This window comes from Octopus bimaculoides, chromosome 19 (assembly GCF_046866305.1).
Source record: "Octopus bimaculoides isolate indiv1 chromosome 19, ASM4686630v1, whole genome shotgun sequence".
Lineage (NCBI taxonomy): Eukaryota > Metazoa > Mollusca > Cephalopoda > Octopoda > Octopodidae > Octopus > Octopus bimaculoides.
In genome coordinates this window covers 54,323,199-54,347,959 of record NC_142946.1, presented here as the reverse complement: position 1 = coordinate 54,347,959, position 24,761 = coordinate 54,323,199, and the positions used below count along the sequence as shown (strand labels likewise).

The 24,761-nt window shown below is 36.8% G+C and overlaps 1 protein-coding gene across 28 annotated transcripts in view; it reads right to left on the bottom strand.

The window, feature by feature from the left end:
• LOC106875423 (monocarboxylate transporter 13) overlaps positions 1-24,761 on the bottom strand; it is a 135,938-nt gene that overhangs the window by 34,584 nt on the left and 76,593 nt on the right. For 4 of the 28 annotated variants that reach the window (XM_089337759.1, XM_089337764.1, XM_014923560.3 and 1 more), the window contains exon 1: positions 11,259-13,283. The exons of 13 other annotated variants lie outside the window; for them this stretch is intronic. The gene's annotated coding sequence lies outside the window, so the exon portion shown is untranslated. Of the gene's footprint in view, positions 1-5,729; positions 5,887-9,812; positions 9,924-11,258; positions 13,284-24,761 lie in introns of those variants that run through there. 11 more of the 28 variants (XM_089337761.1, XM_089337765.1, XM_014923563.3 and 8 more) reach the window with 7 other exon arrangements.

The window sequence follows — 24,761 nt, the reverse complement described above, 5'->3', positions numbered from 1 at the left end:
TATTTATACTAGAGAGGAGGAGGGAGAGAGGGAGGGAGGGAGGGAGAGTTTCATGCATGGAATTTATCAAAAAGTTTGATGTTTGAAATTGCTGGCCTTGTGCCAAAATCATCATTATTAAGTGCTTCATGCATTGGCACTTAATGATAATAATAATAATTTCAAATTTTGGCACAAGGCCAGCAATTTCAGGGGAGCAGGTAAGTCATCTGTTTCACAGGTCTCTCTATCACAATATAGTTGACACCACATTTGAACCAGTCTTCCCAGATCTATTTTGGTTATATTCCATATATATATATATATATATATATATATATATATATATATATATATATATTGTTGTACTTGGCGATGGTCATATTGCCAGTTTAGCCAATAAAATCTTGCAAAACAAATATATATACACACACACACACATCTGCATTGTTTTATCTTGGATATATTGAACTGAATAATCATATTCTAGTTTCGATTCAAAGGCCAATCACCCTTTTTCAGTCTACTGAGAAATTAGAAAAAGGCACATGTTTACATTTATCAAGCATATTCAAATTTGTACTGCTTCTTTCAGGTACACTCTACAGTACACTTTCATTACAAATACACAAACACTATATTTATATTCACACAAACACATTTGTGCGTGTGCATGTACAGATGTTTAATAGCTGAGGATATGCAATTTAGACTCTAAACTTGGAAAACGCTGGAAAGCAACCTGTTGAAAGAATGTAGTATTTCAACATTGAAGTTATAATGTCAATAGTTCACCCTAACTGAATACTCCACAGAATGGAACCAACGAAACTGCTTTCAACTACCCACATCTCAACAGATATAGTAACTATTCAAACTAACAAGGAAGCATTTACAGTCTATGAACCTACTAGAAATAACAGCCAAATCACATCAAAATTATACCCCATTGTCTTAAATATCAGGAAGGTCACATTAGATAATGGAGTCAGAGTTATTCCCAAACAGACAAGATGGTCATGGATGGGATGCCTCTGCTTAATCTCTGACTAAACAACAACAATATAGCAACTGTTCTGATGGCAACAGTTATTCCTCACCTCCCTGCTGTTATGTCATGCTAGTGTTATTTTACTTCCACAGCAAGCTGTACCATTTCATTACATTATCTTTTCTAACACAACTACAAAAGGCCAATTTATCTAATGTTTAGAATAAACCTAACTAAGCTACCTACCTTACTTCCTCCAAACACTTTCTTCTCCTTGTCTTTCACCTTCATTGTATCTCACTCACTATCTATTAGATCCAATACTAAATATTTTCCAAGACAGAAATACATTTCCCTAGCACTCTTATCTTACACATATTTTGTCATCAACCAACATTGAAATCAAACCTTAACTACACTCTTATCTTAACCCTCTCCAGTCAAAACAAACCCATGTGCATTGTACTTCTATTCAAGAATTAATTATTGTTCATGATGAGGTACAAGGTGAGTTCAAACTATCATTTCACGTTGCATCAGTCTACATAACTGTGGTGGGAATAACTGCACGATCATCTGGGAATACTGCCTGCAACAAATTGGCATCCATTACAAGTGAAGATGTAACGTATCTCATCCACTTAATGAAACCCAATCTACTCTCAAATCCCTCCAGGACATTTTGTTAAAAAAAGTTTCTTTAAAATGACAAGAAGGAAGGGTCTTTAAGACTGATGGGAGAGAAGAAAATATCCTCAAGTCAGAGAGCTAGCCTGAATGCTTATAACAGGGTTGAGTCCTTATGTAGCAAGTAGAAATATCTTAACTGATCCCACATATGATTTGGTCTAACCAGGAACACAAAAGTGAGATGGGGATGTAATGTGGGATATCCTTTCTATAATTGAGGGACAGTTCAAATCCAAAATCACTTACTGGTTTTTCCCATTATTAGATGCCTCATGTTTGGATGATTTGAGAAATGAAAAAGAATTCACAAGACTGCATAAAACAGTGGAAAGCTGACTGTTTGGGATAGTGAGTGGTACCTATGACCAAAATTATTTATTTATCACTAGTTCTATCAACATAGCAACAACAAGGCACTGTGAATGGTAAATTCATCACCATAAGCAGCAAGGAGGCAGCATAATTGATTTCTAACATAGACACAAAGCTTCAAATTACGAGATTGGATGAAGTTGATTAGGTCAATGTTTTAATTCACCCAGAAAGGATGAACAGAAAAGTCAACTTCAGTAACTGATGGGAGACTTGTGAGATGACATTGCTAAGTTGAAATCCTTCTAGTTAATATCACACATGGACTGATGTTCTACCCAAGGTAAAAAATATTTCTTGGCTGCTCATTGCTATGAAAACCTGGAATAAAAGATCCAAGGGAATCTCTGTATTTCTACTCAAAGAGAGAGGGAGAGAGAGAAGAGACAAGGAGGAGGAGGATGGGAAAGCAAAAACAGGAACAGGAAAGAAGTTGAAGGTGAGGGTGGTGTAGTTAACTCAATAAAGATTGAATCTAAATTAAAATCTGAAAGCTGATGATAAATTAAGAGTTGAATTAAGAGTATCTGTTTGTTTAATTTTGTTAAAGAGATCAAAGAAATGTGGAAGGAGAGAAGGCATAATAGGACAGCTCTGATCCAAACAATGAACTCCCCACAATCACCACCACCACCACCACTGAAACGCACAAAATCTACATACATACATACATGCATGCATGCCTCTTTTATACATTTATATTGCTGTAACTTAAATGTTCAAGAAAAGAGACCAACAGAATAAGTATTAGGCTTTATGAATCAAGTACTGGGGACAATTCATTCAACTAAAACCTGTCAGCATGGCCACAGTCCAATGACTAAAACAAGCACAAGATAAAAGATATGAAAACATGGATATATTATATATCTACACACACACAACCATGTGTAAAACCATCTACAGATGGTTTGAAATTAAGATTGAGTATATCAAGCCTTGCATGTGATGTACAAGCTAAGTAATATTTTGGACATCTTAAAGCATATACAGTTTCATTCAAGATGATCTAGATATGCTTATATATTTACCAAAAATAGTGGGCCAAAATACATTAAGTTTCTTTTGAAGTTGCAAATGAATGCATAGATATCCCTCCCAATGATAGAGTCAGTTATAGAGTTAATTACACATTACCATTTCTCAATATTCAAAAGCTGCACCATGAAACTCAGCATAATAATGGTGTTAAATCTCATATATTATTGCTGTTTTATTAGCTCAACCATATTATATACATATATATGAAGCGAAGTAATGCGTATATACATGTGTGTGTGTGTGTGTGTGTGTGTGTATATATATATATATATATATAATAGTTCACTGACTACTCATCAAGTTAGACAACAGCCTGTGGGAGAAAAGAGTCCACAAAATATTGTCACAGGTGTTAGTGTTGGCAGACATGAAGAAGGGAGAAGAGTGGATGAACGACTGAAGAAAAACAGCAATACACAAACTGGGTAAGGCGAGTAGATTTCTACCAAACAGGTTCCAATGAGGGAGAACAAAAGCCCCTTTTATGTTCAGGTGAAAGTTTATATATTCATTATTAGATGGATATATATATATATATACACGAGAGAGAGAGAGAGTGCATGGTGGAGGAAGGGGTTAATAAAGAAATAAACAAGACCTGGTTAATGGAATTTTCATTTCTTTTTTTTCCTTCCTCTACTCCACTATTACACCTGAACCTGGATATCTAAAGTGGGTGAAGTAAAGCTGTTAATTACCTTTAGCAGAAGGTAACTGACTAACCTTTTCACTTGATAACTGGTTTAAACAAAACCAGACACCATGCGAACAATCTACAGATGTCTGTCTTGTGTGTAATTCTTTTATCTTAGACTAGTTTTAGCTGTCCAGCCCCAGGTGAGCCCTATTGCCCCACCTCTGCCACCAAAAAAAAAAAAGTGATATGCCATTGTTTCGTCAGATAAAATGTACTCAGATTACATTGACCAATGTGTTCATCCATTATTCTTTTCAAAGATGGCAGTATGTGATTTGAGGAGGATGTGGCTATCATATCTAGCAGGTTGAGCAGCTAAGCAGAACTTCTTTTGTTTGACTTGACATTAAATTTGTTTCTAAAACAGGCACAGAGGAACAACAATGAGACGACTATGAGGTCACTGAATCTGCTGGAGGCAGCAGTCAAATCTACTTCAAATCACCAACCTGACCATCTACAAAAAGAGAAAGACACTTTGGAAAATGTAGTCTAAGATATGTCTAAATAGATGGGATAGTCATGACTGGAATGTCTGATCAATGGTCTACTCATTCAGCACATGCCTCTGGCTAACCAGCAACAACAATAAGGGAAAATGTGTGGTCGTTAAACTTGCTAGAAATAGCAGCCAAATCTCACTGGATATTAAACCCTACTATTTTAAAAGAAAGGAAGGAAGGACATGGGCAAAGTGATCCTCTATATACAATAAAATGAGATGGTCACGGCTAGAACACCTTCAAACATTTGTCAGCTTGTTCAGAGCAGACTTGAGTCTTAACAACGATATTAAAAATATGGAAATAATAATCTAAGAATCCAAAGACTTAATAAAACTAATTAGCTATTTAAAAAAATAAATAGTTAATTAGAAATATAATAGACGAGTTTGTTGTCCATTTAAGTGGGTATAATTGTACAGTGACAGGTTTTACTGACAGAATAAAATACGATTGCATACTATCACAAACTTTAAGGATGGCAGAGAAAGAGTGAGTGCGCGGTATTCCTGCCTTGCCCCATAGCATCCAGCATTTAAGTGAAGCGAAATGGCTTTAACCGTACGTGAGAACTCTGTCGTGGACTCTGCTAAATTCTTCTTTATAATTAAAAGCTTCAAACACACGTGATTTACTGGTTTAACGGGACTTTGAGACCCTGTGGCAACTTCGACCTCGCCGAATGTCTCAAAGCTACCCCGCTAGATCAATGAATCTGAAAAGTGACAGCTCTTGTTTATAAGGAATTCGCAAACAAAATTATTTGCTGATGTGTGTAGATGCCAGCCAAACAAATAATAATTTATAGGGTACACGCAGAACAGCAAGAACTCAAACAATAAGGTACTTATTCATTCTTAATATCTTCCAATATATATATATATATATATATATATATATATATATATATATATATATATATATCTCTCTCTCTCTCGTTGTTATTATGTTAAACTGTTGTATGTCCAAATTTGGCCAAATGCGTTTTTTTTTTCAATATTTATTTTTGCATGCAATAACCAGTTCTTTAGGTCAAACTATCTTAACTCTAGCTGCTTCAGATGCCAAGATACCAAAAATTGTCAAAGTGTAGTACAACGGTTTTGCTATGGAATGGTGACACTATTTTTTTCATTTTCTGAAAAAGCAACGTTTTGGACTTAACGACATTTCTGCATAATCGCAACGATAGATAGATAGATGGACAGACATGCGCGCGTGCATATATATTATTCACACACGCGCGCACATACATAATAAAGCCTTAATAATATCTGGTAGAATTTATATCCTCCTTTGATGTCTTATACTGTTAACCAGCCAGGCAGTTTGTTAATTCATTTAGCCGCAACACCATCACATCTGTCTGTACCTGTCTACCCGACTACTTTACTCACCAACATTTCCATCTACTAACAGACTTTGTAAAATACCTGGTAATCCAAACTGTATATACCTTTCGTCCACCTTTGTATCCAATCAGTCAAGCCCGTTCCTCTATATCCACTGTTTATTGATCAACGTTTCAGTTACTCTAGCTTGTATTTTTCTCCAAGCAAGCACCAAGGTCATTGCAAATGCAGATGGGAATCGCCGCGAGTAGGTGTGGTCTCACGTGAAACTAGAGTGCGTGCATGTGTCTACGAGTCGACCAATCCACACACGTTTCTACAAACGCACCTTCTTTTCCTTGCGGTTTTAGTTTACCTTGGCGGGCAGACAACAGATCGTATGAACATGGAAATGTACACGGTTCGGTTTCTTTGGTATAATAAACAAACAATATCATACGCAGTTACTTGCGGGTAATAGACATAACAACAATATACTTAGTTACTACTATTATGCGACACACTCAGCCGCCGTGGAACAATAGATATCACAACAGATAATAAATATACTCAATCCATCAGTGCAGGATATTTAAACAATATATCCGGTCCGTTAGAATAATAACCATAATAATAATAATAATAATAATAATATATTTGGTATACATTAGGACGGGATAACAGACACAACAATACACCTAGTCCCTAACACTTGTGAACTACGCAAACATAATATACTCAGTCCCATCTAGAACAGACATAACGTCAAGCTCAGTGGCTACAGGACAAGACATAACATCAGATTTGTCATCCTATAACAAATGGCATAATCTTTCTTTTATCTTTTACTTGTTTCAGACCATGCTGGAGCACCCTCTTCAACAAATCGACTCCAGTACTTTTTTCTAAGCCTTGTACTTATTCTATCGTCGCTTTTTGCCGAGCCGCTACGTTACGGTGACGTAAACAAACCAGCACTGGTTGTCAAGCGGTGGTGGACAGACAGCGTGCACGACGGGTTTCTTTCAGTTTCCGTCCACCAAATTCACTCATAAGGCTTTGGTCGGCCGGGGGCTATAGTAGAAAGCACTTGCCCAACGTAGGAATGAACCCGGAACCATGTGGCTGGGAAGCCAACTTCTTACCACACAGCCACATCATATTTTGGTTGTATAATAGGCATAACAAAATCATTCTTATAGGACAATAGGTATAGCATACTAGCCATTATAGGATATTGACTTAACAATTTACATACAGGACGACAGGCATGATAATTTATCTATTTTCCTTACAAGGAGACAAAAGACGTAACAACCATATAGTTATTCGATAAACATACACAACAACAGACTATTCAGTTAGTATAGGACAGGAGGCGTAACAATAGCAGATGCTCACTCGGAAGACAACAGGTATAACAACATATTTAGTCACTAATAACATCATCTGTTGATTTATAATAAGTCTGTTAATAACAGACCCCCAATCACCAATGAAAAAGATGTGTTTAATGGGAGAGGATAGAATACACGGAAACCATCTGGCAACTGTAGATTATGGTAGATAGACATTTAGTCTGGTATAATGTGCAACTGTTGCTTTCGTTAGACATGTTTAAAGTCATTGCCATGTTTGAGTAAAAAACAAGAACCAAGATCCTTTCGCCCCTCTCCCCACCACATATTAAATATTGAGTGCGCGTGTACGAACACGAGACTGTATCGTGTATGTGTGTGTCTGCTTGTGTTTACATCTGTATAAGTTATACACGTGCATGTAATATATCGGTGTCCCTGTATATCGTGTTTTTTTTTGGAATAAGTACACTGTATTCCCCAGCGTGACGACTAAATGGGTTGGCGCCGGGAAGAGCATCTGACTGGAAAACAACCAGCAAGCAGACATTAAAAAAATGATACAAATAAATAGAAAAATAAAAACAGATAGACGGAATGAAAGAGAATTATAAAGTTTTTAAAAAATCTGTGCTTAAGCCATTAGCATACACTTTAGGAATTGTGTGAAATGCGAGAATTCCTGTATGAGAGCATATATTCGTTGTTATGTTGAACTATAGTATGTCCATAATTTGGCCAAATGCGGTTTGTTCAATATTTACTTTTGCTTGCAATAGCCAGTTCTTTTGGTCAAACTATCGTATCTCTGGCTGCTTCAAATGCCAAGATATCGTCAAAGTGCAGTACACAGTTTTTGCTATGGAATGGTGAAACTAATTTTTCTGAAAAAGCAACGTTTTGGACTTACGACACTTGCATAATAGCAACGAATTTATATATATATATATTATATAAAGTAGTTGTATACTGCCAACTTAACGTGACAGTCCCATTAAATATATATATATACGCGCGCGCGCATGTGTAATATATATACATACACACAAACACACACGAATATGTGTCAGTTTATGTAATCTGTAGAATGGAAGGAACCACATATAAGACACACGCAAATATAATATACATACACACAGAACATGATATTTGTGCAGCATACAGATACCGACACATCTATAATTCAATTGTACAGCTTCAAAAGACAAATTACAACCCTCCCTAAGTATGTCGAACTGTGCATTATGTATGTGCGGGAGCGCGCGCATTTGTGTCTGTAAATAACATCAACATATGATACATATATGGACCACAGGCTGGTGCACTTACACTTACAACGGACGGACGGTACAGGGTGGTTAGTTGCAAAATATGCTTAGTAAATGATCAGCAAAAATTGGGGTAAAATCAACAAATATAGAATTAAGCGATTATATAAGCATTGGGAATGTTGGTTTGAGACAAAAAAAAAAAAATTAAGCAGACTGAGACAGAGAGAGAAAGGAAAGGCTAGAAAGAGTAGCATTAAATGTGTGTGTTTATCCGTGTGTATCTAAGTGTATACACACACATGTGGGTGGATAGGTGTGTATGTAATCTGTATATATCTATGTGAGTGTGTGTATATATATATATATATATATATATATATATATATATAATAAAAACAGCTGGAGAGCTGCACCAAGCTCCAGTCAGAGTATCTTTAGGAGCAAACATTGGTCAGCACAGTTGTTCTTGTTGAAGTTCAGAGAGTTTGAAACATAGGTGAGAGGTACTTTTTCTTTTCAAGAAATGTTTCCTCAACTTCGACTCGGTTTTAATTGAATTTGTTAACAAAAAATCTGGATAATTTTTGTTACTTAACAATGAATGTTTTTCTTTGTTGGATTCCAAGTCAATTTCCCCCCACACTAATGTCTAATTTGATAATTTTCAGTTTTCAAATAATGATGTCTAAATCGGGACAAAATGAGTAATGACTAATTTCAATAATTTCTTCACTGTAATTGCATGGTGCATAAGTATATTAGGAAGAGAACCACTCCAGCTGATCATGAAGGAACTATATATTTAATGTTGGAGTTTTTAGCTCTAATCGAGTTTCGCTAATTTCCTACCGTGTGCCATTTTTCCACGACCCTCTTTCATTTGACCTAGATATTTTAAATTCTTGATGCATTTCTAATTTTTCTGATGCCTAAGAATGGATATTGATGTGTATGAGTCTGTTTCCAAATGTAATTCTAAAGAATTAAAGCGGCAATTTTACCATATTTTGTCTTATTCATTTGGGCCCAGCTAAATTTGTCTTTTATATGCTCAAAGAGAACGGTGATAATTTTCTGAAATAGTTTTCTGAGTATGTTATCGTGTTTTTAATTAATGCATTTAGAGAAGGTCATTTTCATAGCAGATATTGTTTTTGCAACGTAATGAACACTTGAAAAAATGTGTCTTTTCTGAAAGGCAAAAACGCAGTAAAACTTGCTCATTCTGTCCCACCCCCTTATATATGTGTCCAAGTTGGTACTTTCGGTACGTAGAGGTAAAGAATATGCACACCACCCGTTTTCGGCGCAACCCTAAACGCGGAAAACGGGTGGTGTGCATATTCTTTACTTTCGCTCTTTCGGTATATCTAATATCTATGAATGCATTCAAATGGGTTGCTAATAGACACGTGGGTACAGAAGTACACGTGTGTGTGTATATCTATCTATATATATAGATACATTTACGGAAGGAGAAAGCGTGTGTGTGTGTGTGATGTGGGAGAGTGAACATATTACAGTGCTCAACATATAAAAAGAAGATATAGAGGTGATCTGCAGTAAGTTGACTACTTACGTTTTACATGTGAACACGTGTGAGTTGAAAACGTGGACAGGCTTTACAGAGGGGAGGAGCGAAGGGATGGTGGAATAAGCATGAATGAAACAGCACACACACACACTCAATTATACGTAGGTGTGCATATATATACATATATAAAATGGGGAAGGTCGGTTTATAGGGTTACCTTAAATTTCCCGTCCATAAAGGGTTTAACTTTATGGCGTATCATCAGATATATACATATATATATATATATATCTACATACATACACAGTTTTATTCAAAGCTTCTGGATGTATGCATATGAAATAGTTATAAAGGATATATTAATGAAGGAAGACGGAAAAAGAAAAGGCAGACAACAAAAAATATAGATACATGTTATAGCTAACGGGATGGGATAATATATATATATATATATATATATATATATTTAAATATGTGAAGAACGATGTAGTTAATGATTTCGTCACCTCAAAATGCGTAGACAGGTGCTCTAGGTATACAATGAAAATGAGGGTAGTCGGCTGATTTGTGTGTTAACCTAGGCAAACTGTAAAAGAAAGGGCGCCGAAAAGAGTAGATGAAAGAGATAAAAAGAGTGAATAATGTGAAAAAAGTGAGGATTACACATACAGACTTTGTCTCTCTCTCTCTCTCTCTCTCTCTCTCTCTCTATCCACGCACACACATAAACATAACAAGTGTGTGTCACACCGACTTTGTTTCCTCATATCTCTTAGAAAAATGGGTATGTTTTAAATGAATTTTTCTACAAATACGTTACAGAGGTCGAGGTAGGAACACACTTGTGTAGTTATCTCTCTCTTTCCATATATATATATATATAATCAGAAGTAGAGAATTACAAAGGGCTGAGAGAAAGAAAAGACGCGTGAAAGATTATTGCAAAAGAGGAGATGATAACCAATGAGATACAGAAGGGATAAAAGGGAACAGATGTCGACTGATACGTATGGCAGGAGTGTAGCCGTAGAATGGTGAGCAGAAAGGAAGAGAGAAAGGACAGCAGATAGAGTAATAGGAAATGTGAGAGTTGCAATAGACATATGTAAATAGTATGAGAAGAGAGAGAGAGAGAGAGAACGTTTGAAGAGAAAGGATGAGTGTACGAGACACCAGCAAAACATGGAAAGAGAAAGAAGTAATGATGTAAATATAAAGGGGAGAAAGAGACAGAAATTAGCAGGGAAAGGTTTGTTTATCTATTTGAACGTCTTTGTACTTGTTTTTCTATTTATTCATAGAAAAATATAGACAAGAGACAGACTCTACCGGCACAGAACTTGTCTTTTCTGTTAACACGTCAGAAAATATAATGTGACGATGGTGATGGGGGAGAAAAAAGAAGTAGAGAGTGTGAAAGGGTGTGTTGGACGTTTATTGTGGACATCATTATAGTAAAACGTTAGTGAGGGGAAAAAAACACAAACTTACCCTGCTAACTGTTTAGCAAGTCAACTGTTTGTTGTGGTGGTAACATCTGTCTGAACAATTCCTCACTGAATGGCTGCAACAAACGGTTTGTGTGTGAGTGTGTGTGTGCATGTGTTATTTTCTCACTTCTCAACTAACAAGCTGGTTTGCTGACTCTCTTTCACAATGAAGAATTCACAACGAGAGCAAGAGGTATCGAAGACGACAGCGCGAACGAGAGGGGAGAAAGTGAGAGGTGGATTGAATGAAACTGGGAGAGAGAGAGAGAGAGTGTTTGAGTGGTCTTGTTATATTGACTAGACAGACTGTTTGACTGGGCTTATGTCATCATCCGCAACATTATCAACATCATCAGTTTCAACTTCACTATCGTAAAGAACCACAAGACAAGCAATATGAAATCCCTAAGAAAAAGACTAAACTTTTTAATTGCAATTCACTAAAAACAATGAAAGAACTGAGCGGAACTGAAGATCGGAAACACAAACTAAAAGATTACAAATAGTTTAAAATAAACATCATTACGTGGCGCGTAAAATATTATTACATCCGTTTCGTGAGACAGGAGTAATAGTAAAATGACATGGAATTGGGTGGGGGTGGAGCAAAAATGTCGAAAAAAATATTTAGATATTTAGGACACAAAATTCTTTCACAGAAGGAAACAATCACCCAATTCCTTCTCCTTTACTTTCTCCGTGAGGCAATGATAGCTGTTCCGAAAGTCCGACGATTAGTGATTACGCACGTCTCGTGAGACGGGTGTGAAAGTAAAAGATTACCTTAACCTCTACGATCTCTCGAGTTGCTAAGGAGTCTATTTGTGTTTCTGGTGATGATGATGATGGTAGTGATGAACAAACTACTGCAACTACTATTGCTTGCTATTGTTTCCTCGTTATCTCCGATTTCGGTTAGCATTTTCCCCTCCACCATCTGCAGCAGCAACGATTGCATGCAGCAACAGCAGCAGTAATTTAGAGACAGGAGCAACAGCAGCAGGAAACGTAGAGAAGGTAGGCTAGACAGATGGGTTCGTTTCCCGACGAGGTAAAAAAATATAATAAGAGAGACTGTGCATTGTGTACAGTGAGTATGCGTGCGCGCACAAATTTGTGTGGGTATGCAATGAATGAACGAAAACGATAGATAAAAAAAAAGAACCAAGAGACGTGCTTCTTACAGTTCAAAATGATGTTATGGTAAACATATGTATGTCTCTATCTTGTTTGTATCAGCATCAACACACAACATGGATTGTTCGTAATGACGACCACCACAGTAACAGTAGTAGTGGTAGTACGACGAAGAAAACATTGTAGGCGCAGTCTAGCTTAACCAATGGGCGATTGCATTACCACGTTTCTATCTTGTCCTTTCTGTTTCCAACTACCAGCCGTTATGCTTGAACTCACCACTCACCCGATCTTTACCGTTATCTTCGCACTGTTTGCAGCCCACATACATTTTCTTTCTCTCTCTCTCGCTTTCCCAGTAAAATCGTATTCCTTCTCATATACAATTACACCTACATATACCTCATCTCTTTCACATTCTCTTTGTTACGGATTGACTTATCTCGCTCTTTGTTACAAATGATTTCTCGTTTGCGCACACACACACACATATTCTCTTTGTTACATATGATTTCTCGTTTGCAAACACACACTCTTTGCTACATAGGATCTTACCTGCCTCGCTCGCACACACAACCACACTCATGCTCATCCTTTAAACTCACTCTGCATATTCTTTGGTATATATGGCTTATTTCTTTTTCTATCTTTTCTCATACATAGGTTCCACATTTTGTGTTAGGAACACACGCACACACTATCTCGTACACGCACTCACGAGCACATACATACAAACTCCCTCCTCTTTTTCTTTCTTTTTCTCTCACATTGTTCGAAGCTAAAAGCGATCAGACGCCAGCATTGAGTAAAGTATTGCACGGTCGATAGATTACTGCAGAAACATAGATCCACGCAAACACACACACACACATATGCTGCAGGAATACACGCAAACACACACATACGTAGGTACGTATACTTACACACGCTCGCGCCTGCGCACGAGTAAATATGATCGAGTTTTTAGAGAACAATAACGATTACTTGTATTGGCATGAATGAATGGAGCGTGAAGTTAAATGTGTTGGTCATGGTGAGAGGCAAGATAATGAGTACAGCTGGATTATAATAGTAACCACAGCAATAATATTAACAACAGTGACATAGTAATAAAGAGAGCCGTAGCAGACACAAATATTGATTGGTAATATAAGCACAGGGACACACAGTCGATTAAAACGAACTCTAATTCTTGAATACAATGCAGAAAGTGAAGTCAACCTTGTCTGAATTCGAACTCGGGCCATAAAAGGACGGGAGTAGTTTTAGAATAGCTTCTCTTCGAATTCCCAGACTTCATAGGAAAAGAAAAAGGTAGGGAGGACGTTGGACTTAAGAAGCACCAACAAGTTGAAATTTTTGAAGAATGTGGCATCCCAAAACAACACCATTAATACAGTTATTGGATTGATATCAAGAAGAGCAAACAAGTATGGTAGCTCCAAAATAAGTAAATTACAAAAGATCATACTTATGGATGCCTCACATATTCTATGTCCATGTAAATGCAACCTTACTCTGTTTTGTTTTCTTGTTCTTTCACAGAAATCAGTGTTTTTAGTTGCATGGCACCTCACCTGTTAGCATCTTCAGATGCAAAACCTTGTTGTCCCTTGATGTCTCTGACAAAATGCCTAAAGGCATTTCTTCCAACTCTAAATTCTTAATTCAAATCCCACCAAGGTCAACTTTGCCTTTCATCCCTTCAGGAACAATAAAATAAAGTGCTGGGATCAATGCTATTGACTAATCTCTTCTCCTCAAAACTGCTGGTCTTGTGACGACATCAGAAACTATTATCTTCATCATCATCATCATTATATATTTATTATTATTAGAACATTGGACAAAATGCCTAGTTATGGCTCTTCATGTTCTGAGTAAATACCAGTCAAGTACTGGGTCGATATAATTGACTGCTTTTATTACACCAAATTTCAGGTTTTGTGCTTATATTAGAAACAGCTTCAGACAAAATGCCTTGCAGAACTTGTTCCAGCTCTTTCAATACCAAGTCTATACTCAAAATTTAAAAGGATGCAGGTAATGAAAAATTTTCTGATTTACAGAAATGTGGAGAATGGAGAAAAGTTTGGATATTTATACTTCTCCCTTGGTTATTACTGGTATCAGTGAAGTAAATTCATTCAAATCAGGAACTGAAGCAATCTTGAGAATTCCATATGTCAACCACATCTATTTGCCTTTAGTGATGTCTCACTTTTTTTGTGAGATAGAATACATTAGACAATAATCCTTTCTCCTATAGGCACAAGGCCTGAAATTTTAGGGGAGGAGGCTAATCGATTAGGTTGACCCTGGTACTTAATTTATTGAACCCGAAAGGATGAAAGGCAAAGTCAACATTGGTGGAATTTGAACTCAGAATGTAAAGATAGACGAACTGTCGCTAAGCATTTTGCCCAGCATGCTAATGATTCTGCTAGCTTGCCACATTAATACATTAGACAACAATGTTCTGAAGAAATACAGACAGGATTGTTCAAATTAATAAAAGTATAGTGACTGGTGTTATATATTTCTGGAAACCTTGAGTCCAAGGTTTAAAGGTCAAGATGACAAAGACCAAAGTGCTAGACAAAAAACTGAGCAGGAAATCACACTACCATCTGGGAAGGGAGCAGTTGAGAACTTGGTGTTGTGTACTCAAGGCACACAAACATTACACAAAAGATGCAGTGGGATCTCTAACAGACTGACAAAGAATTAGAACTTCATATGTGATGTTAAATGCATGAGAATAGTTAACAGTAGGGGCACCCATAAAATAAAATCCATGAGCTACTCAGTCTACCAAATGTAGTAAATAGCTTCTGTTGTTTAAATGATTTAATTAATGGTGGAGGGGAGTGCAATGAAAGTATAGTAGCTAGGATAAGGAAGGGGTGGAAGGTGTTGAAAGACGTTGCCTGTGGTAGCAACAAAGGGCTTTGTAAGTGCAAAAGCAGACTAAATAAAGCATGTGTAATAAGTATAACACCTCAAAGTAGTGAGGTATGAATGCTTAATGTGGAAGATCTGTGACACAACATGGTATTAACATATTGATACTGAATGTGGAAGATTTACCATACTAGCATGAAAAAGCAGATATAAAAAAAAACAAATGAATGATTACTATCACAACATCCTCTTCTGATTTTTAATTTTTAATCCATATAACAACAAAGCAAACTTTATATCCATACAGCCATGAAATAAATATTTTGTAAATATGATAAGGATATTTCTTCAAGCAAAGTTTTACAAAATACTCAAAGGAATAGTGTACATTCAATTTCATTTAACAATAATATACAAAATGGAGAAAATAAAATGACACTTGAATAAAGAAACAAGGCAACTGAAATTTGTGATATTGTTGTTACTATTGTTATTGTTTAGTCCCAGACCAACCCTGATTAAAAGCATTCAAGCTGTAATCCTTACACCCTTTTTTTAAAGACATAATGCATTCAGGCCTACATCATCTAATTTGTCCTTCCCTTTTTAATACAATAAAGAGTGATTTGATGAAGATTTGGTTGCTATTTTTCATAGGTTGAGCAATTCAAAATCCTAGGGCCTAGAAGACAACATAACTTTTCAAAGGTTCTGTTGACCTTTTGAACTTTGAATGCTGGACTTTCAAAAATATCACCATTATTTGTTCTCTCAGTTACCATTGTTGTTGAATATTGAGCTAAACTTCTTTTGTTATTTTTTGTCCAATGTTTTTTTTATTTTTCATAATGTAAACGGGGCCATTGATGTAACATAATTGAAGTGCAATCACATAGGGGTTGCCATCATGTCTATACCCACGGATCCCCTTATGTTGTATTTTTATGCAGGTTGCATATCAAAGTTGGCCTCAGCCTGTCTATCTAACAATAGATTTCACTAACTACTTTGCAGTAGCCATTGTTGTAGTTGTTGTTCAAAGTCATTTCAGCTGAGACCATCCCATCATGTGGCTTGAGAGAGATGTGGCTGCTGTTTCAAGCAAGTTGAATGACCACATACATATTCTCTTGTTGGCTCAGAATTAGCTCATTTACTTAAGCCATTCCAGCTGTGATCATCCCATAATTTATTAAGACATAATATAACTAACAACCAAAATGGATAGACGAATGTTGAGGTGGTTTGGCCACATGGAGAGGATGGATGAGGAGTGGATGGTCAGGAGAGTGATAAGGGCAGAAGTGGTAGGCAGCAGAACCAGAGGCAGATATCAGTTTGTGTAGATGGATGGAGTGAGGAAAGCTTTGGTGGTTGGAGGTGTTGGAGCGAGAGAGGCAAGAGGGTTTATAAATGATAGGAAAGCTTGGAGAGTGTTTGTGGATGGATGAATGAATTTGATGTTGCTCAAAGGGGTATGGAAGCAGCATGATGTGGCAGAGGTAAACCAGCATATGCTGTCGGGCCCCACTGCTGATATTGGGGGGTTGCGTTCTATTCCTAGACCCGAGCATAGAACAGGGCTCGCCTCTTTGAGCTGGGAAATGAATGGAATGCCTGGTGTGTATCTTGTTGTGGCCACCCACTCTGAAAAAAATGGGGAATAGCCCTGGGTATATATATATATATAACTAGAACTGTATTATTCAACCTGTCCTTCCACTTTTTAAGATGATAAAATGTTATTTGAGGGAGATTTGGCTGCTGTTGCTAGCAAATAGAGCAGCTACTTATACGTAGGCTTTCTCTTTGGTTCCTGCTTCTTTACAGTTGATTGAATGATTTAGCAACAGGAAGACCATCCAGCTTATAAAAACAATTGTTCTAGCAATTATATACAGCCAACCTCATTAACCAGACCTGTTGCACCCATACCAACATGGGGGAAATAAATGGGTGTAAAATAACAAAGATAAATGTCATTGGAGAAACGAAAACACAAACCAATTGTACCACATCACTTACCATTTCCATGCTGTACTGTTTCAACTGGAGTGCAATGTTTTCTTTTGTTTAATGGTTAATAATGATTCCTTTAATTGCCTTTGTGGCAATAATACGCACACACATCCATGCATCCATGTGTGTGTGTGTATAAAAAGCTTTAGATATAACAATGTCATTAAGAAGTTTGCTTTGTAAATATGTAGTTTCGGGTTTGACCTCACTGTCTGTTTCTTGGGCCAGAGTCATCTGCCGTTGCTAGTGGCTGGTCTATAAAAACCTTATGAATGGAATTTGGAAAATAGAAACTGCATGGAAACCTGTCGTGTGTGTGTGTGTGTGTGTGTGTGTGTGTGAAAGTGAGTATATATTCTTTGTTTAACATCTATTTTTCCATAGCTTATATGGGGGAACATAAAAAGCACAATGGCCAGACAGGGTTTCACAGAAGATTCCTAACAAACAACACTGTTTGTATGAGGGTGACATTCATTTAGAACCAACATACAATTTCAAGACATGGTAACATGAATATAGATACACATACATACATGTGTGCTAGTGTGTGTGTGCGCGCACAGACACACACACACAAGATGAGCTTTCAGATTCCACCAACCAAATCCATCCACAATGCTTTGGTTAGCCCAAGGTTATACAAGACACTTGCCCACGGTGTCACACTGTGGGGTTGAACCTGAAACCACATGGTTGGGAAGTGAACTTCTTAACCACACTGTCATATCTGCACCTATACTACATTACATTTATACATATACAAATTGGCATATCAATATATACCGTTGTATATATTGTAGTAGGATTTAATTTATTGAAGTAGAACAGCTTTCATCTTAATTCATTTACATTTAATCTCTGAAAGATATTCTGGCTATGCATATATTACATTCATTTTTAAGTATTACACATGTTCTGTTCTGTTTGTATTCTCTGAAGACAAAGACATAGTACGGTATTACTTGAAATTAGTTATCTACAATTATAAAAGCTATCTCTTCTCATTCATGATTTTGTATGTAATATACAGATATCTCTTGAAATACATGTACATATAGATTATGTGGTTGTGAGTATATTCAAGTATTTAACAATATGTGTTATATGTAGGAATATCACCATCATCATCATCATCATCATCAACATTTAAATTTCATAATCTCTTTTCTGTGTCTGCATGGGTATGATGGGCTTTCACTAGCATGGAGTCTTGTCATTGTAAAGGTCCTATGTTATCTCCTTGGTGATTTTCAACGTCTTCTCTGGATTCATTTCAGGTGATGTAGACCATCATTAGTTTCCATGGATTCTGGATTTTGTACATGCATAGATACACACACACACACACACACACACCTCACCTAATTTACGACTGCTTTATATAGTAGCTGATCTATGCTATTGATTGGGGAAAGAAGCCAAGTATATTTTCTCTGAGGAATGGTCCAACAAACTATGAAACAGTCCGTCAGGAGATCCCTTTGCTCATTTTTTCTTCATATAAATAGCATAGAAAGAATGTGTTTACCTTCCCATTTCATCCACTGTGAGGCTTTGTATTATCTAAATTTATTTCAGTTCTTCTAATTTACACTATACCAAGTAAAAAGAGGTAATATCCTTGTACACACACACACACACACACACATATGCATATGTGTGTGTGTGTGTGTGTGTGTTGGAATGAGATGATTGGGCATAGCTGTTTAAGCATTGACAATTTGGTAAGGCTGACTGGATATTCAACCTGTTTTCATGTCAGATTGAATGTCCAGCACTTGAGGCTAGCAGCAACACACACGTATACGCTCACATGTGTGCAGACAGAAATGTACGTGGACAGAAAAAGAGTGGAAAGTGAGAGAGACAGTATAACAGAGACAGCATGAGAGGGAAAGAGAGACATTACGCATAAATACAAATTGGTTATACTTCTACAATGCACAAAATATCTTAACAATTTTTTAATACAATTTCTTATAAGATTTTTTTAACATCAAAAAGCTATGATGGTCCGCCCAAGTAAAATAGGAATCAAAGGGGTCCATAGGTGACAAATGGTTGAGAACGACTGGTTTAAATAGATGAGAAATGTAACAGCCCTGAAAGAGATGTGAGCCTGTGACAGATTACATTTTGCTAGATGATCCGTTACTTTTCCCCCAACAACCTGGGGAAGTGAGGTATTAATGTAGAACTGTGAATACTACCCAGAATGCTTTTGATCATAGATTCGCTTGATCAAAGTTCATCCAGGGCTAAACAATATCAACTACAACAAAAACACAATCCTCAAAACCACCACCACCACCACCACCACCACCACCACTACTACTACTACCATCACTACACAACTACCACTACAATGATTACTATAAACAATGGAGCTACCATTCTGAACAACATTACTATTAACTACCTAAACCACATTCAACCATCAACAAAACCAGCACCACCTTGAATACTACTACTACTACTACTACTACTACTACTACCACCATCATTACCTAAGTCACAATCAACTAACAACAACTACAACATAAGTCTGTCTATTTCTAACCAGTTAGAAATGCCTGGAATTTTTCATTTTTGTCTTTAAAATATTTTAAATATTTCTAAGATAAATTTTTATTTTATATGTATGTATGTCATTGTTTATGTAATATTGACTCCAAACATTAACACACACACACACACACACACACATACATACACACAGCAGAAGTAAAACGACTAAGTAGATACTGTATTAAATGATCAGGTGAAAAATGTTGACCCCCTCAGACATCTTTACAAACAGCACTATCCCCACAGGTACCAACACAGCCTTTATAGATACCACAAGCATCCGCACATCCCTTATAGACACTATTAGAGGCACCAACATCACTATCATCGCACCACTATAGGTAACAACACAGCACTACCATCATACAGGTACCAGCTATCACCACTTCAACTATCATATGACTATTTTAGAATACCACTTAAAGACTAAAAATTTACAGGTTCAATTAAAACTTAATCCATTCAACCTTTATACCCTACATTCTCTTAAATATTAAACTCTCCTGATCCTTTTATCTTATCATTCATCCACGTGACAGGAGCACTTAGCCTTGCACTCTGTATGACCCTTTCTATACTATATTGTTATTACTAAATTTTATCTGTCTGGGGTTGTTCAGTCAGGCAAAAGGTTAACTGTCATTGTTATCAGCACACAAGTGGAGAACTGAAGTACTTCAGAAACAAAGTTGATTGCTGTTGAATGTCCTTAATTGTCTACCTGTGTTCAAGATTTTACATAAGTGTAACATAACATTAAACACAGAAATCATTTTGGGTAGGGTTTATCTGACTGAGATGAACCAGTAATACTATGGAGGAAGGTGTATTATTATTTAACTCCAGGCAAGCCCTGTTTGAGTAACTGTATGACAAGAGAAATTCTAACCCTGACCATCCCAACATTTATTAGGTATAGTGTATCTAGAACTATATTATCCAATATGTTCTGTTTTTAAGATAAGAGAGGGAGATTTGACTGCTCTTTATAGCAGGCTGAGTGAAAGCATAGAGAGTCCCGCTTGTGTTCTGTGGTACTGCAGACCTTGTTGCAGTATGGTGATGTAATGCCATGTACTTTGTTGTGTTGTGATGTATGCTGCAGAGTGTAAAGCATGTTATGAGGCTGTTCTGTGAAGATGTGATGTGGATTGATCTGTGTGTGTGTGTGTGTATTAAGGTAAGTTTCCAAATTTGGGATAGGGATAAGTAATCCTATTTTTGCTTTTCCTGGTTAATAATGCTGGTGTACACTGACCTGCTGCAGAAACATATGTAGGTACAAAATGGAAATATGTAAATAACTGCATTGGAACCTGGATATAAATCTCGGTTCTCCTTAATTGATTGATATATCTTTAAATAAATTTGAGTGATGTTTCTCTGTGTGCGCTACGTTTTTATGTTGTTAACTCCTCCTAAACCATTGGTGGAAGGACAGCAAAACTCAAACCAGCAACTCTCCTAATCCTAGTGAATGTCCTAAGGGGGACTATTTTCTTAAGGGCCTCCTAAATGGGGCCCTATTGACTCCCCTATTTTTTACTGCATTTTAAACTAAATACATGGCATTGGCAACCAAATCAGAGCAGTGACAATGAATTTCATATGAACTCTCAGGATGTATCGTAAGGAGGTCCAATTTCTGAAGGGCTGCTTGAATGGGACCCTACTAACTCGCGCTATTTTTATTGCATCTACCTCACTCCTATGCTTATTGATTTAAACTGTGATCAGCATCAGTGCTTAGCACATTTGCAGAAATAAGTTCAGGGACATTCAAACTGAGATAAAGAGTTATAACAGGTATGTTTCAAGTGTGGTAGTGTGGGTATTTATATTTGGTAGTTTATGAAACTTATGTCTCGGTGGAAAACTAATCTTCCTGTTCCGGTTACAGTATCCCGCTAAAGATTTGTAATAGAAGATAGAATGAGACTGAGATGAAATGGATCCTATTCATTTTATCTCAAACTCGTTTTAATATTTTTTCAGAAATGGTGAAATGATGGAAAAATTATGATAGCTGTGATAGTCATACGTTTCACTTGCTTAGAACGGATGGAGGTTCAAATCATGTGACAGGTTATACTTGGTTACATGTTACCAGTTATGCTTGAGAGTGACCTGACATTGTCTGAAATATTGTCCTTCCTTCTTTTCTTAAAAAAAGATGATAGGACATAAATCAGAAGAAATTTGGCTGCTATTTCTTGTAATTCCACAAACCATGCAGAAGCTCTCTCTTGCTGATAAGAACTGTTAAGGTGTGTTATAGTAAATGTTGTTGGAGTGTGAAGTGGTGTGTGATTTGGAGGGAGGATATACTGTGAATGAAGTGGTCGCGTGCTGTTTGTGATAAGGGACTGGTTCTTATCTTTGCTATATTTCCATAGCTGATGAGAGACAGATCTTTCCTTGAATAGGGACAGGGGTTCAATACAAGTAGATTGTCCTGCCAAAGGAAGGGAACTCAGTATTGTAAGTAAACAAACTGCTTGTTGTTTCCCTAATGTTACTACTGCTTATAACATTGAGCTCGCTATTAAGCCAATTACAGACAGTATCAACATGGTTGTTTAACCTGTGAGAAATTGCAGACAAATCTTTTAATCATATCCTACTGTTTCACTGACAATGGCTAATATATTTCGTCATGTACAAAAATAAATAAATAAATAAATAAAAAGACAGAAATGCCATGGCTGGAACTCTTTTGATTATTGGTTTGCTTGATCAGGACTGATCAGAGGCTAAACAATAATAACAATGAACTATACTATCCTATGGTACTACCTACTAAGAGTCAAGTAGACTGAGCCACTGAGACACAGACATAACACAGGAAATGTAATAGTATATGAACCACATGCATTTTGCTGTTACTGGTTGATTCCTTGCTAACTCAACCATCTGTACTATCATATGTCTAATGAAGAAAGCCCTATTGTGGCTATTTTGCTATTGCTTTAAGTAGGTGGACTCCTCTACTGCACCACTGCTGCCACCACCACAAGCAGCAGCAGCAGTCAGTTATGACCTGGTAGCCAAATGGTACAACAGTCACCACCAACTCATAGGCATAATGTCATACGTGCATACAGTCATACACGCATTCATATCATGCATACAGACACACATTACATGCATATAGTCATGTGCGTAGCCATACACATGCATACAATCATATATGCAGATATACACATACATACATGCATACTGTCATACACACACACACACAAATACATGCACAAATACATGCACACATACACACACACGCTTATCTTTGTGTAGCCTCCAGGCACTGCTGACTCTACTATACATGTACATGCAAACACATTCACTTGCACATACATGCATACGTGACTGCCTCAACATTTTTACTAACACACATACCAACAAATTTACTGACACGTTGAAACAAATATATGCACACAAGCACAAAACACATGCTCTCATACAAATTAACTTCTCATTCTTTCTCACAAATGCATACACACATATTTCCCAACACATAAATACTTAAATAAATATATGCACACACATAAACACAAACATAGCACATTCCCATACCACACACAGACATGCATACTTGGATATATTCAAACACATTAACCCACAGACACAAATGCCTACACAGACATATACACCACAAAAACATCTTATCAACACACACATTCTCAAACACAAAACAAATTAACTAACACATACAAACACACCAACAAATTTACCAACACACATTGACAACACTCGATACATGCACATTCAGAAACGTAACTACACAGAATATTCTCGCACAGACACAGAGAGGTACTGACCGTCCAACCAGGCAAACCTCCAACTAATATCACTTAAGTTTTGTTTAATTTCAAAAGATATATATTAGTTGTATTCATAGATTCAATGAGTAGGTTTCCCGAGGGAACAAAGTGCAGTAAAGGAACGATGGGGAGGTGGTGGTGGTGGTGGTTGGTGGTGGGGGCAGTGATGTTGTTGGTGATTGCAGGGCTCTAGTGACCTATTCTAACTAAATTGCATTGCTGTGACCTATAAGCCACAATAACTGCACTACATGTTTGGTGGCCATCATCATCGTCATCATTACCTCCACTATGACCATCGTCATCATCATCACTGTTGTCATCATCATGAATAATAGTATTATTATCACTATGAGCTTTATATATTTGTTTACAATAATACCGTTCAACTTTATTGCTGACTTCAACCTTACCACTATCACCACCACTATTGGAAAACCTACCATTACTGAATTACATCATGGACAGGACTACTGGCAGCAGCAGCAGAAGCAGCAGCAACAATAACAACAACAACAACAACAACAAATACAGTCACTAATTGCCAGGGAAAACTCTGAATAAACACACATAGTGACAAACACACATGTATATATATATATATATATATATATATATATATATATACATACATATATACACATACATGCACATAATAAATATATCTATATATGAACATGTACACACGCACACACACAGCTTGACTTATTGTAGGCATTACTTAAAGAAGCTTTGTACCAAACATCAGTTCTTGAGAAAGTATTTAAAATTCCATCTCAGAAACTGATGTTTGCAAAGCTTCTTTAATGTCTACAATAACAATTAGTATGCATGCGTGTATATTTGTCTGTCTGTCTATCTTTCTGCTACACTAATGTCAGAACAGGTCGACAATGCACAGTGCCATCACACTTCAAGACCAGCTCCTGCAACAGCCTGGGTTTCAGGGACCCACGGCTTTCTAATATTCTCCCACAGAGCCTGAGGGACCGACACAAAGTGGATGTAGGCGTTTTCAAATCAAAACTGAACCTTTTCTTGTGGAGAGACCC